Here is a 12,572-nt window from a genome sequence, read left to right on the forward strand (position 1 = left end):
AGGATAGTTAACACAGTTGATCTACTGTCTTCTATTTCTTTGCTGAAAGAAACTGTCAGTGAGTCCTTGATTGATCAATATTGCATGTCTCTATCTGTTTTCATGAGAAACCACTTTGAAGATATCAATATGTAATACAAGAAGCATTGTTGATTTCCTACCACTTTGTAACTCTGTATTGTCTGTACTGTTCTTTTGCTATTCTATAAAAGGTTGTCTGTCTGTCAATGTTTTCCTCCTTTTATTTTTAAAATTAAAAAAACAATAAATAAATAAATAAGTAAATAAAGCAGTTGTTTTTCAAGATATCAAATAAAACTGTGTTTAATCTTTAGTTTAACTGTAGACTTGCTCCTTGATAATGAATGGGATAACAAAGTAATATTTTTGCAACACAAGTGACTAAAAAAAAGAAAAAGAATGACAATGAATAAGAAGTCATAATACACACATTTTAAATTTGGTTTAATTAAAGGATCATGCAAGTAACATTTGTGGAAATCATAAGCCTTTTTATTATAAATAATTTCATCTAAAATGTTTGGTTCTCTCTTTCTAAGTATAAATGCTTCTAAGTCCCACTGGTTGTAACTCAGGCTTTCTGGTCCTTTGGAGATCTTAATGGATCAGACAGAAAAAAACAGAAGCAGCTCTTTTAATGCTTTCTGTAAATTCCTGATACTATTTATCCATTTTTGTCTTTGTATTCCTATTTGCAAATCTGTGCTTTTGGATCAGCCCTATTCCGATTTCCATGAAAAGGAAAAATTGAAAAGATCCTCTTAACAAATGCCTCAAGATCTTTGCTATTTACTGAAGACCCAGAAGCATCTCTGGAGAGGACTGTCACACACTGTCACCTCCCTGGCTGCTGCATCACACCACCTTCTCTGCAGACCCTTCTCTCTAGACACCTGGGCCCCCAGGGACTGCCCCCTGAGTGTCTCTCTGGCCCTGCCACACGGCCCTGTGTGGACTAGCACTGCCAGAAGCCTACCTTCCTGCCCTCAGATGATCTCCTCTGTCATCCAGCTCTGTCAGGTGGTCTTCTCTCTAGGTTGAAGTCACTGGGTTGTTCCCTTGCCTCCTAGGCCTTGGGGTGAGCAGAGCCTCTTGCTCTTAGTAGCTTTAAGGCACCACACTGTCCTATGTAGTTTCCACCTCCTGCCAACACTTTCTGAAGAATAGAGCCCCTTCATTAAATTGTCATCCAAGTACTGAACTGGTACTCATTCCTTTTTCTCCCCAGGACCTGGCAGAAGTGGGATTATACTTACAAAGTTGCTGTTGGGCATGATGCAGAAATAGAGAAAATCATAGCAAGCTAAAGTGGAAAGCGGATGAATGTGTAACAAATCAATTCCACTGGGTTATTGTGTGTTATCTCAGTTCAGTAGTTTGGCAGTAAACAGGGATGAAGTACTAGTATTGCAGGAACGTTCCTTGCTTTCACTCACTAAACACTATAGCATAACACTGTTCTATAGCACTTACACAGTGTAGGTTATGTGAAAATTCCGTGCCAATTTACGTAAGGATCTTGAACATCAGTGGCCTTTGGTATCTGGAAACCAATATCCTGTGGCTTTTAAAGGATTAGTGCATAGCTGAAAATGCTGTTCTTTAGACATCTAAATGTGATTACTGTACTTCTTTAATAATACAGCAGGACAATTTTCAGTTTTCTTAAATTACATTCTAAAATGGCTTGGGTAAAAATCAATCTTTCCTTACTTGATAATTTTTGTCCTGTTGGTTAGTTCATAATGGCTTGAATATAGATGTACTTAGAAAGGAAGCATATAAGGCATAAAAATATTGTAATTCCAACTTTCTATTAACTCCAGGAAGAATAAAAATTGAGTCCTCTGGAAAAGACCATTGACTTTAGGTCATATCATTTCCTGATCCTCTGTCTCTCCTGTGCCATTCTTTTCGGATTCCACAACTCTGAAGCATTCCTCTGGGGAAAACCAGCATTTTACCCTGAACTCTGACATGAGTTTTGGACCCCAGCTTTAGTCTTGACCCAGGTAGATGAATGTAGGGAATGTGTCATGCTCAGGCTCGTGGAATTTCAGTGCTGGGGGCACAGCAAGCTATTCTTGGTGCAAAGTTTCTAGAAAAAAATAAAAAGAGGACTGAAGAAAATTTATTATTGCTTTCAAAATGTTGGTTTTGACAGAAACAAAGCAAGCACACACTTGAATCAGAGTGGGGATCAATTTTACTGAACGTGGAAACAGAACACATTGAGTTATGTGCAATTAATTGACTTTAAAATGACTATGATTAAAGCCTATGGACCTTTTAAAAAAAACATCAGTTCCTTCAAAAACATTTCTACATTGATACTTACAAGTGAAGAGGAGTCTCTCAGGGAGATTTATCACTCCTTGAGAAACAAGTGAAAGTTAACAAGGATGTGATATCCAAACCTGTGCACAAGCCTTACAATAACCTTGGAAAGCTTCACAGCACAGGAATAAGAAGAAAGCAAGAGCGATGACACCTCACCCCTCTGCGTCTGTATAATGTTTATCAGGACTGTAACTGAACACAGGACTAAGCAACAACACTTTGCTCTCATTACTTTATAAGACCTTGTAAGAAGAACTATTTGGGGCAAGAATGCAATGGACAAAGAAGACTTTCTTGCTACCTATTAGAAAATTGTTATTATTACTTTTTCCATTTCCTTTTGTTGTATCTAAAGACTCCTGCGTAGCTTCCAGATCATAAGAAATTTGTGGAGCCAAGAGGGCTATGTCGTATGGGCTTAAAGGTAACACTGACTTTAAACAGTGCAGGAGAGAATTTAGATAAAATCAGAACAGAAAAAGAAAGCTCTCATTTCCTGAACAGTGACAAACGCAGGACAGGGTGCTGAATTGGGACAATTACACACAGTCTGCTAATTTATTTTTAATCAAAATTAGAACATGTATAAGCCAAGTTTCCTTTAACATTATCTCATCCTACAGAAAATTATTTCTTTTCTTATTTTGATGAATAACTGATAATTTTTAAAGACAATTTATAAAAAGAGATTGTATCCTATGTAATTCTATAATACTAAAATGTATTCCCATTGTGAAATATCAATGGATAAACTCTGCATTTGAAATACTTTCCAGGAAATACTGCTAAGATGTCATGTTAATAAATATTTGAACAAATTTTTAATATTAATAATCTTGCAAATACGTAACAAAAGAAGCTACCAACTGTAGGCCTTGGGTGTTAAATTTCACCTGTGACCTTTTCAATGTAGTAAACATTTAATTCCCAGGAGGTCACAATTTCTGAACACTCACTTCCTGCATAATTGTGACCCTTTCTTTGTGCAGTATCAGTGACATATTTGATTTGAAACAGTCCCTGACCATTGGAGTACTTAGCAAACTTCTCCCTTGGAAAAGCTGGTGCTGTACCTGAGAGCCTTGGTGTGCTCTAGCATTGTTTTGTTTTGATCACATTCTGATGGGAAAGAGCCGCTAAGCCAAATTAAAGTCGATGCTTTCTATGGTAACTACTGGAAGCTAAGTGCAAGCAAAACTATTGCTCTCTATTGCATGTTTGCTGCTCCTGTAGCCTTTAATGAATAAATAGATGTGTTTTGACTCTTCATTTCCACACTTGTCCCTGTTTAGAAACATTTTGAGCAAATAGTGAGGCACTGGGATTTGATTGTTCATAGAAATCCATTAAGTAAAAGGCCCTGTATCATGTGGTATTGGGTTTTCGTGGCTGCTGTAGCAAAGCACCACACACGGGGTGACTTGGGACAACAGAAAAGTATTGTCTCATGGCTCCTTAGGCAAGAGGCACAAAATTAAGGCGTTGCAGTTGCCACACTCTCTCTGACTCCTGAAGAAGAGAATGCTCTTCGTTTCTTCTTCACTTCGGGGTTTTGCCAGCAATCTCTGGCGCCCCTTGGCTTGTAGCTGTATCACCCTAACTTCTGTCTTTACATGGTGTTCTCCCCTTGTGCCCTCACTGCATCTTTTCTGAGTGTATCTGTTGCTGTGTCTGAATTTCCCATTCTTACAGTGACACCAGTGATAGTGGGTTGGAGCTCACCCTAATGACCTCATTTTACCTTATTTACTTTCATGAAGATTCTATTTAAAATCAGGTCACATTCTGAGTGCTTGGTGTCAAGACTTTAATCTATCTCTTTTTGAAATTCAATTCAACCCATAACACAAGTTATCTGACATTGTTTCTGAATAATCACAGAATACAAGACCCTATGCTCAGATTGACAAAAGTGCCCTTAGCTTCCAGCTTCAAACTGCTGTATACTTTAGAAGCAGACCGCAAGGCAGGAAGAGGAGGGTGGCGGCAGGGCAGCCCTGGTGGAAGTTGAATTCTCTGGGTGGAGAAATGGTGATGGCCCACCAGCCAGCCCTCTATTTCTCCAGATCTGTTGTCCAATGCTCCTAGTGTCTGTCCTATCGGTCAGTAATCTTTAACTATCCTCATTCTTCCTGAAGAGTAGAGCTGAGCTTTCAACAAAGGATTGGTGGTTTGAGATCAGGAGAGAATATTTGAGTTGAATAAGTGGTTAGAGCATAAGTATGTGCATATCCAAGTGTAAGGGAGACAGCATCCAGGGCAGCCTGGCAGGAAGTCTGTGGAGAAAGCTTTGATTATCAAAGCACCCCTTCTTCCCTATCTGCTGCACTGATACCTAGACAGTAAATGTGCATTGCACTTTACACCCCTTTTGCGCTGAGAATTAAGGTAGAAGTGTCATATTGCTTAGCATGGATTACTATATAATACTGTATTTTGTGGTGGTGAATTAGAACCAAGGGATTTAAAACTAAGGAGAATTATGTTTGCTTTCTTCCCTTTGGAAGCAACCTCAATTAAATTATGTGTGATATTTCTGCTCTGAAGACTCACAGTGGTTTTTGTCTCTGAAAGTTTTTTAAAAGTTTTGAAGTATTTCCCATACAGTTTGTTTTTTGTTCGTGAACTCTCTGCCTACTCCTATGTCTTCAAGGCTTCGACCTACTTTCTCTTCCAGTAGATTTAGTGTTTATGTTTTAATATTTAGATCTTTGACCCATTTTGACTTTAGTTTTGTGCATGGTGGTAGACATGGGGTCTAGTTTTAGTCTTTGGCATGAGGAAAGCCAGTTTTTCCAGCTTCTTTTATTAAAGAGGTTGTCTTTCTTCCAGTGAACATGTTTGGCCCCTTTGTCAAAGATAAGGTAGCTGGGTGTGTTTGTAGTGGTGTCTGCATCTTCTAATCGGTTCCACTGATCTTTGGATCTGTTTTTTTACCAGTACCATGCTCATTTTATCTCAGTAGCTTTGTAGTATATTTTAAGCCAGGAATTTTGATACCTCCTGCCTTTTCTTTGTTGTCCAGGATTGCCATTGCTATTCTAGGTCTCACCTGGTTCCAGATGAATTTTAGCATTGTTTTCTCTTGAAGACAACAATATGCAATAGAACAACCATTGGTAGATTCCTACCATTTTGTCTAGTCAAACTCTGTATCATCTCTAATGTTTTTTTTTTAATACATTTTTTTATTCTCATTAAGGATTTATTCAATCTTAACATTCTTACATCTGGTAATCTGAGCAACTTAGTTGAAGATAGCAACATGTAATATAACAGCCACTGTTAATTCCTATCATTTTGTTTTGAAACTCTACATCATTTCTAATGTTCTTGCTTTGTTTTATGTCTGTGATGTTGGCATTTTGCTATTGTTCTTTTTTTTAACTAGTTTCTTTAAAATAAAAGAAAGTTAATAAGCCACTGACCTGTGGCTACCATATTACACTTTTTATCTTGTTTCCATGAGGAAATATACACATGGACCTTTGGAAGAGAGGGTTGTCTCATCCGCTCTAAGGTACATTCCCCCTGGTCTCACATATGTTTTATCTTTGAGAGCAGGGTGTGTTGTAATGTATTGGTTGTTGCTGTTACCATCATGACGGAATTGCCGTGACCTGCACAGTGATGAACCTGGTCGTAACTCTTGGTTATGTCATCACATCAGTTGAATTATGTCATCGTTTATATGATGAATGTAATTGTCACTTAAGATGCCCATATTATAATTCAGCAGCAAAATAAGAGCAATTAGTCTACAGAACTGCACAGGAGCAGAGAAATGGATGATGAATTTAATCGTGGTAAAGCCGATACAAATAATTGGGAAGATGACTATGGTTCCGTATTTTCTTCCAAAACAATAGCTAAGTGCTACATGTAACCTAAGAAAGAGAGACTGTCAGTGGTTGAAATTTTGTACTAAACTGCGGGCAAGAAGGCTGCTTATCATGTACCAAACAAGGTGACTGAGGAAGGAAAAAAGTGCCGGTTACCTCTGAGTTGATGAAAGAAACTGCCCTGCACTGAGGCTTGGTTTGGCCAGCTCACGCACTCATACAGTCTGCAGGACACCATGCTGCCAGGTAGCTGGAACTGTTCTTTTTCAGTCAACTTAAAGTTGTGCTGTACCTTATAACTGCTGGTGCCACTGACTCAAAGCAATACGCTATTTCTCTGGCATCTCCCTGAGTCCTGGTATTTAACATCTTGGGAACACAATAGCAATTTATCGTCCAATTTTTTAGGTTTCATCAGTTTAAATAGAAAAGTGCCCTGTCATTGTGGTTGGCAGGGTGGGCGGCTATCTCCGTATGTAAGAGAATGAGATAATATTTTCCTTAGGCTCTTAATGTCTGGAAAATAAGGTTTAAGTGAGGAAATCGAATACATAAGGTGTCTGGTGTGGGAGAAGACTGAGACACAGAAATGGAATAAGTTGGGCAATTAATTAATTGTGACTATTCCAACACATGCTGGGGCTACATCACCAAGGGACACTCAGTGACAGTGCGGGTAAGTCTTGTCATGATTATTTCTACTTCTTTCCCCAACTGAAATGCTCTGCTTTTGGCCTAATCATGCACATGTGAATCAACCTTGTTAGCAGTGATTGGATCACCAAGAGTAGCCCTCACTTCCTGCCTTCCAGCCTCATCTGCTGCTCTCCACTCCACCCGCTCCACACCAAAAATGCAGGGCTGAGTGGAATCTGTTCTCCTCCCCAGCACACACCACCACACACATCCTCGCACAGATCTTTACACACTTGACCCACCCACACTCTCAGATGCACTTGTCTTCGTCAAAGTCTCAGCTTGCAATGTCCCCATTACCTCTGGTGTCCTTGGCAAGTCCTAGTCTGCTGCCCTCTCCCACTTCAATAAGATTCCTCACCCTCGTCTTCTCAGAGTGAACTAAGAAGCCATCTCCACAAGAAGCATCCTCTCTCCCTCTCCCGGCACCCCACTCCCAGGCCTGGGAATGGCGAGTCTTCTCTGTGCTCCCGCATTCCCTGAACATGCCTCTCTGGGGCCATGCTATGAACCCTCCCCTGGCCAGCTTTTCCAGGGCAAAGAGTAGGTTATTAATCATTATCTGTGCTTAACAGGATGTTTGGCACACAACTGCCCCAAGAAAGCATGCATTAAATAAAAGAATCAATGAAAATAGAACAAAGCTGAAAAATGACTCAGTCACTAAGTCACCTCTTCCCTACCTAAATTTTTAAAAAGTGGGTCAGAAACTGCTAGTCCTAGATTTTTTCCAGTTTTGCTTTGCCAGAGGACCGAAGGGAAAGGCTCTGCATGAGGAGAGACAAAAAGGTCAGAACAGGTGTTGGAGCAGTGGCTGCCTTGAGAGAAGCTGCCAGATCACAGAATGCAAATGTTGCCCTTCCCGTTGGCAGCAACCTGAGCCAGATGAGGAGATCACTGAACCCAAAACGATGGGTCGCGTGCCAGTGTGGGCTGCCCAGAGGGCTACTCAGCAGTTTTGTCTGTCCTACAGGGAAAAATGCATTTTCAAGTGCATTAAAATGATCAAAAGGAAGGAAAAAATACATAATGAGGTTTGAAGTTGTGAGGGAGAGTGTTGTGAACTGTGGGAAGGGAGCTCATATAACCTTCAAGCCGGCCTCCTCTCCACTTCTTGGCAAAATGCTAAAGACATTTTTCGTTTTCCAAGGACTTTTACAAGTGGATTGATGTTTGACTAAGTCAGACTCTGGCCCGTGCTGCCAGTTTTCACTGCCTCCTCACTGTGGGGGTTGTGGAGCACTTCTAACAAACAAGACCGACTGTCTGCGAGAAAGTCGGATTACCAAAAAGGTTATGATACATTGATAATACTTTAGAAAGTAGTTGAAATAGTTGGATGTATTTTTCCCTACAGAAGAGAAAAATGCCTGCTTTTTTTCTGTCAAAGAATGGGAGACAACTCTGGACATAGAGTTAGAGATCTAGATGTGAACCCGAGCTCATCTGAAACAAATTATTCAACTACTCTGCATGTTGGTTTCTTAATCAATAAAAGAGAAATAATGCATCCTTTACAGGATTATTATGAAGAGAAAATGAATTGGCATAGGGAAAAGTAAGCTTTCATTGGAAACAGGATAGATGATAATATCAGTATCTTTATTATTTAAGAAATATAAATATAAAATATATTATTTAAAAATATAAATAAATATTATTTAAAAAACAATATACTTCCTTTAATTGTTTAAAGTATTTACCAAAAGAAGTGCCAATAATTTTAACCATAGGCTTATTTACCGAACAAATGAATTATTAAGTTCCTAATACTTTTAAATAAAATGTTTTCTAAATTCTTCAATATTTAGTAACTGAGCAGAAGAAGCTCAGTGGAGCTAGCAGAAAATCCTCTAAGAAGGATTTTTTACGAACACTGTTGGTAAATCCGGGATGGTTTGTGGCAGAATGATCTCTCAACTGGCTCCTGATTGCCACTGTATTCCTGGGAAAGTCTAGGAGGGGAGTGCAATAGCCAGCTGGAATGGAACTCTTTTAAATTAAGGTCATCCAGATTCTCTCTCTCTCTCTCTCTCTCTCTCTCTCTCTCTCTCTCTCTCTCTCTCTCTCACACACACACACACACACACACACACACACACACACCCCAGAACATCATGTACAAATTCCTTGCTCCCACTTCGGTTCTGAGGAATCAGAATCTCTGGGACTAAGACCCGGGTATATGTATTTTTTAATACGTAAAAGTTGTTCTTATGTTCTCCCACTTTGAGTTAGAGTTATTACTTTAAAATTCATAAGCAGTTATTTTCTGAAGTCGTTAACCATAATTCTAAAGCACAAGGTATAGTGAGGATACTTGTCTAATATATAAAATTCTACTTATAGCTAAATTGTAAAGAACATTCATGTATTAATATCACTCTTGTCTTTCATTCATTCACACTTTGAGTTTTTCTGAAACTGTATTTTGATCTGTCTCCCAAGCAAGTCTGAAACTCACATGATCCTCTTGCCACAGCGTCTGGAGTAACTGGAATGACAAGCGTGCAGCAGCACACCAGGTCCTTTGAATCTCAACAGACCTTCAAAATAATGGAACTTTTATATTTTTGAAAAAGTCATTCTATTGACTTCTTCAAGTAAGGAGTCTATCAATTGAATTCCTCATTAAATTGTTTCTCACCTGCCAGATACAGTTTAATTCGTTTAATTCTTTTTTGAGAGACAGTCTCACGATGCAGTGCAGGCTGGCCTTGAATTCACCGTGACCCTCCTGCCTTGCCTCCCGAGTGCTGGGATTCCAGGTGTGCTCCACCACGCCCAGTTTTATTTCTCTAATTCTAACATTTACTCTGGGCAGTGATACTGTGAAGCGGGGACTATTATTCTACCAACGAAATGGGCACCAAGGGGTTAGTGATTTGCCTATGGTCAAAGAGCGGATATCAGCACCAAGGTTTCAATCCAGGTAGGTTGTCTCTTATAGGTCTTTACTTTTATTTTCATTTGAAGGGAAATTATTGATTGGGGAACATTTCTTATTCATATATTATATGCCAGTAACATGTGAGGCAATAAGAAAAAAACTACCATAAAAAGTCATGCCTTCAAATTACTGGAGAGATAGGCAGTTAAGTAGGCAGCCAGAGTGACATTGTAAAAGCTCAAGGATTCACAAGTGCACATAGAAAGTCAGATAACCAGACCAAGATTAGCTGCACCATAGCTAAGCATAGGACTGGGGCCAAGGCTACCTGTGTGTTTTAATACCATGCATAACAGTAATGGCTAAGGATATGACTTTATCATAATGTGTGTCAATTTCCTCTCTAAAATGTGGGGTAATATTCGTGTCAAAGTCATAAAGTTGTTATAAGAACTCAATATGATATCCATGTAAATTACAAAGCACATAGGGATTGCTCAGTGCTCAGCTCAGCCTTGCCCTCTTTTGAAACACTAACATCCTCCCTTACTAGAAACACACACAGAATGCAAAACAGAACAAACTAAATTGTTGATCTATCTGTGAGTGTTTTAATCATATACTCATCTGCTAATTGTTGATTAGCTGATTGACAAAGAGAAGTGAGGACAAGAAAAAATTATTTCATATACATTTTTGCCTTTATATGTTTCACTAGTTTTGCATTTTTCCCCCTCTGAGAATATTTTTGTGTGAGAGCTTTGCTACTTATTGATTCAGAGAAACAGAACATAATATACTGTGTAGTCATAAATGTCTGAAGAACAGCCTTAAGGGTGTTTCGGCAATCTCCTTTCCCTCCCACCTCTCTTTTCCCCAAGGTGTATCTATTCCAAAATTATATTTAGTTTGAAGTTTATATCTTAGACACACTAAAAAAAATTACCTAGATTTTTAATATCCCCTAGAAACAAATGTTGGTCTGTATTTCCTTTATTTTGCTAAAATAATTTTTGGGAGATTTTTAAAATTCAATTTCTACTATGGTGGTACCTACCCTATGACTGACGTTAGCAAACATTGTTCTCCTCACCTGGGATTGTTCTGGGTGAAAAAAGAAATAAGATGACAACTTCGTTATTTCAATGACAACATCCTGACATTACTCAACTCTTCCTGATGCTTAATAATGTGATAATTTTTACACATTGCATAGAAGTGGGTGTAACACTTACTTGGTAAATTTATGTCACCTAGACTGACAGGTCGGTAAGAGAAAACCTGAGAAGCAAAGGATGCGTGATGGTCACAGGTGAGCTGCAACTGCCAAGTGACTGAACTTCTCAAAGTATGAACAGTGTCATCTCTAATCCCAGGCAAGGTGGCCTAGGAATGATGAAATCACAGGGTTTTATGTCTTTGGTGTCCTTTCTTCTCTTGTAGTCTTGTTGTCCTCTAAATTTCAATTAAAATGGATCTTCTTGATTCTTGTCAGGCCCTGTTTAAATTAGCAGCTCATGATTACTGTAAAATTCATTGATAGTGATGGATGAGGGAGAAGATCCTTTATCTTCTGAGGTCACCTGCATTCAACAGAGCATCAGACCTTAAGACCCCTAGGGTTATGCAGTAGGAATGCAACATTGAGGTGTAATATGAAGTCTGTATACTTTTGGAGCAAGTAAATATTTAAGTTTATAATTCATGTTTTAAAATTATGGTAATTTTACCAATAAGATATTTTGAGAGTTAATCTACTGTTCTGATACTGGTGCTAACAAATGTCTTAGTTAACATTTTTGTTGCTGACAGACGATATCATATATTCACAACTTAAAGGAAGAGAGATTTATTTTGCCTCACAGTTTGTAGCTGTTTCAGTCCATAGTTAGGAGGCTTTAAGGCAGGGTGGTATGGCAGAGGGGCATGGCGGAAAAGAAAAAGGCAGCTCATGGCATGGTAGCGAGAAGCCGTGAAAGATCAAGGGAAGCAAGGAGGGAATCTTCCCTTTCAGGCCACATCCCCAGTGACTAACTTCCTCTGAGCAGACTTCACCTCCCAATATCACACTTAGCTATAAATTCATCCACTGACAAGTATCATGCACCCGTGATCCAATCTCCTTCAAAGAGCCCCACCTATGAGTACATGAGGCTCTGGGGGTCATCTCTATATAAACCATAGCACCAAATAGACTCTTACATACTCATTCAAAGGTTATTTATGAAGAAAGAGTCTGAAGTAATTCTGAATTATGAGAATCTTATATATGTAGGTTTTTCAAATAATATAAGAAATGAGTTATGCAATGTCTCTCAAAATGTCACGTGTTTTAGATATTGCTTGAGTTTGTAAATGTCATCTTGGTTGCATAATCAGAATAGGTATTTTTGTCATGAAAAATTGACATAGACACTAATTAATCCTGGGTCACTTACATTATTGCAATAATTCATATAACAAACCACATTATTCATTAAGTTAATTCATATTTAATAAAATGTTATTATTTAAAAAGAATTGAAATTTGTTCTATTTTAGAAAAGAGATGGCCCCTACACGTGTCAATTTATAGTCTAGAGGAAGAGATGATACTTACTTATAATCACATGAATAAATATAGAATTATAAATTTATTAAATTCTCTAGGGCAGTGGTTTTCAATCTCAGATTAAGGGTTGTTTTCAACCCCTCTCCCCAGAAGACTTATAAAGTTTGATCACATTTTTCATTGTCACAGTTGATCAGGGTGGAGAGTAAAGGCCAAGGAGGCAGCTAGAGAT

General features: G+C 38.6%; 1 long non-coding RNA gene across 1 annotated transcript in view; it reads right to left on the bottom strand.

Annotated features, from left to right (window-relative positions):
• Positions 1-7,382, bottom strand: part of LOC106148190 — a 39,917-nt gene extending 32,535 nt beyond the window's left edge. Inside the window, exon 1 of the long non-coding RNA XR_001233404.1 lies at positions 7,200-7,382. This is a non-coding gene — a long non-coding RNA (uncharacterized LOC106148190). The remainder of the gene's footprint in view (positions 1-7,199) is intronic.
• Positions 7,383-12,572: the final 5,190 nt, after the last annotated feature.

This window comes from Chinchilla lanigera, unplaced genomic scaffold (assembly GCF_000276665.1).
Source record: "Chinchilla lanigera isolate Chin_1 unplaced genomic scaffold, ChiLan1.0 scaffold00016, whole genome shotgun sequence".
NCBI classification, from domain to species: Eukaryota; Metazoa; Chordata; class Mammalia; order Rodentia; family Chinchillidae; genus Chinchilla; species Chinchilla lanigera.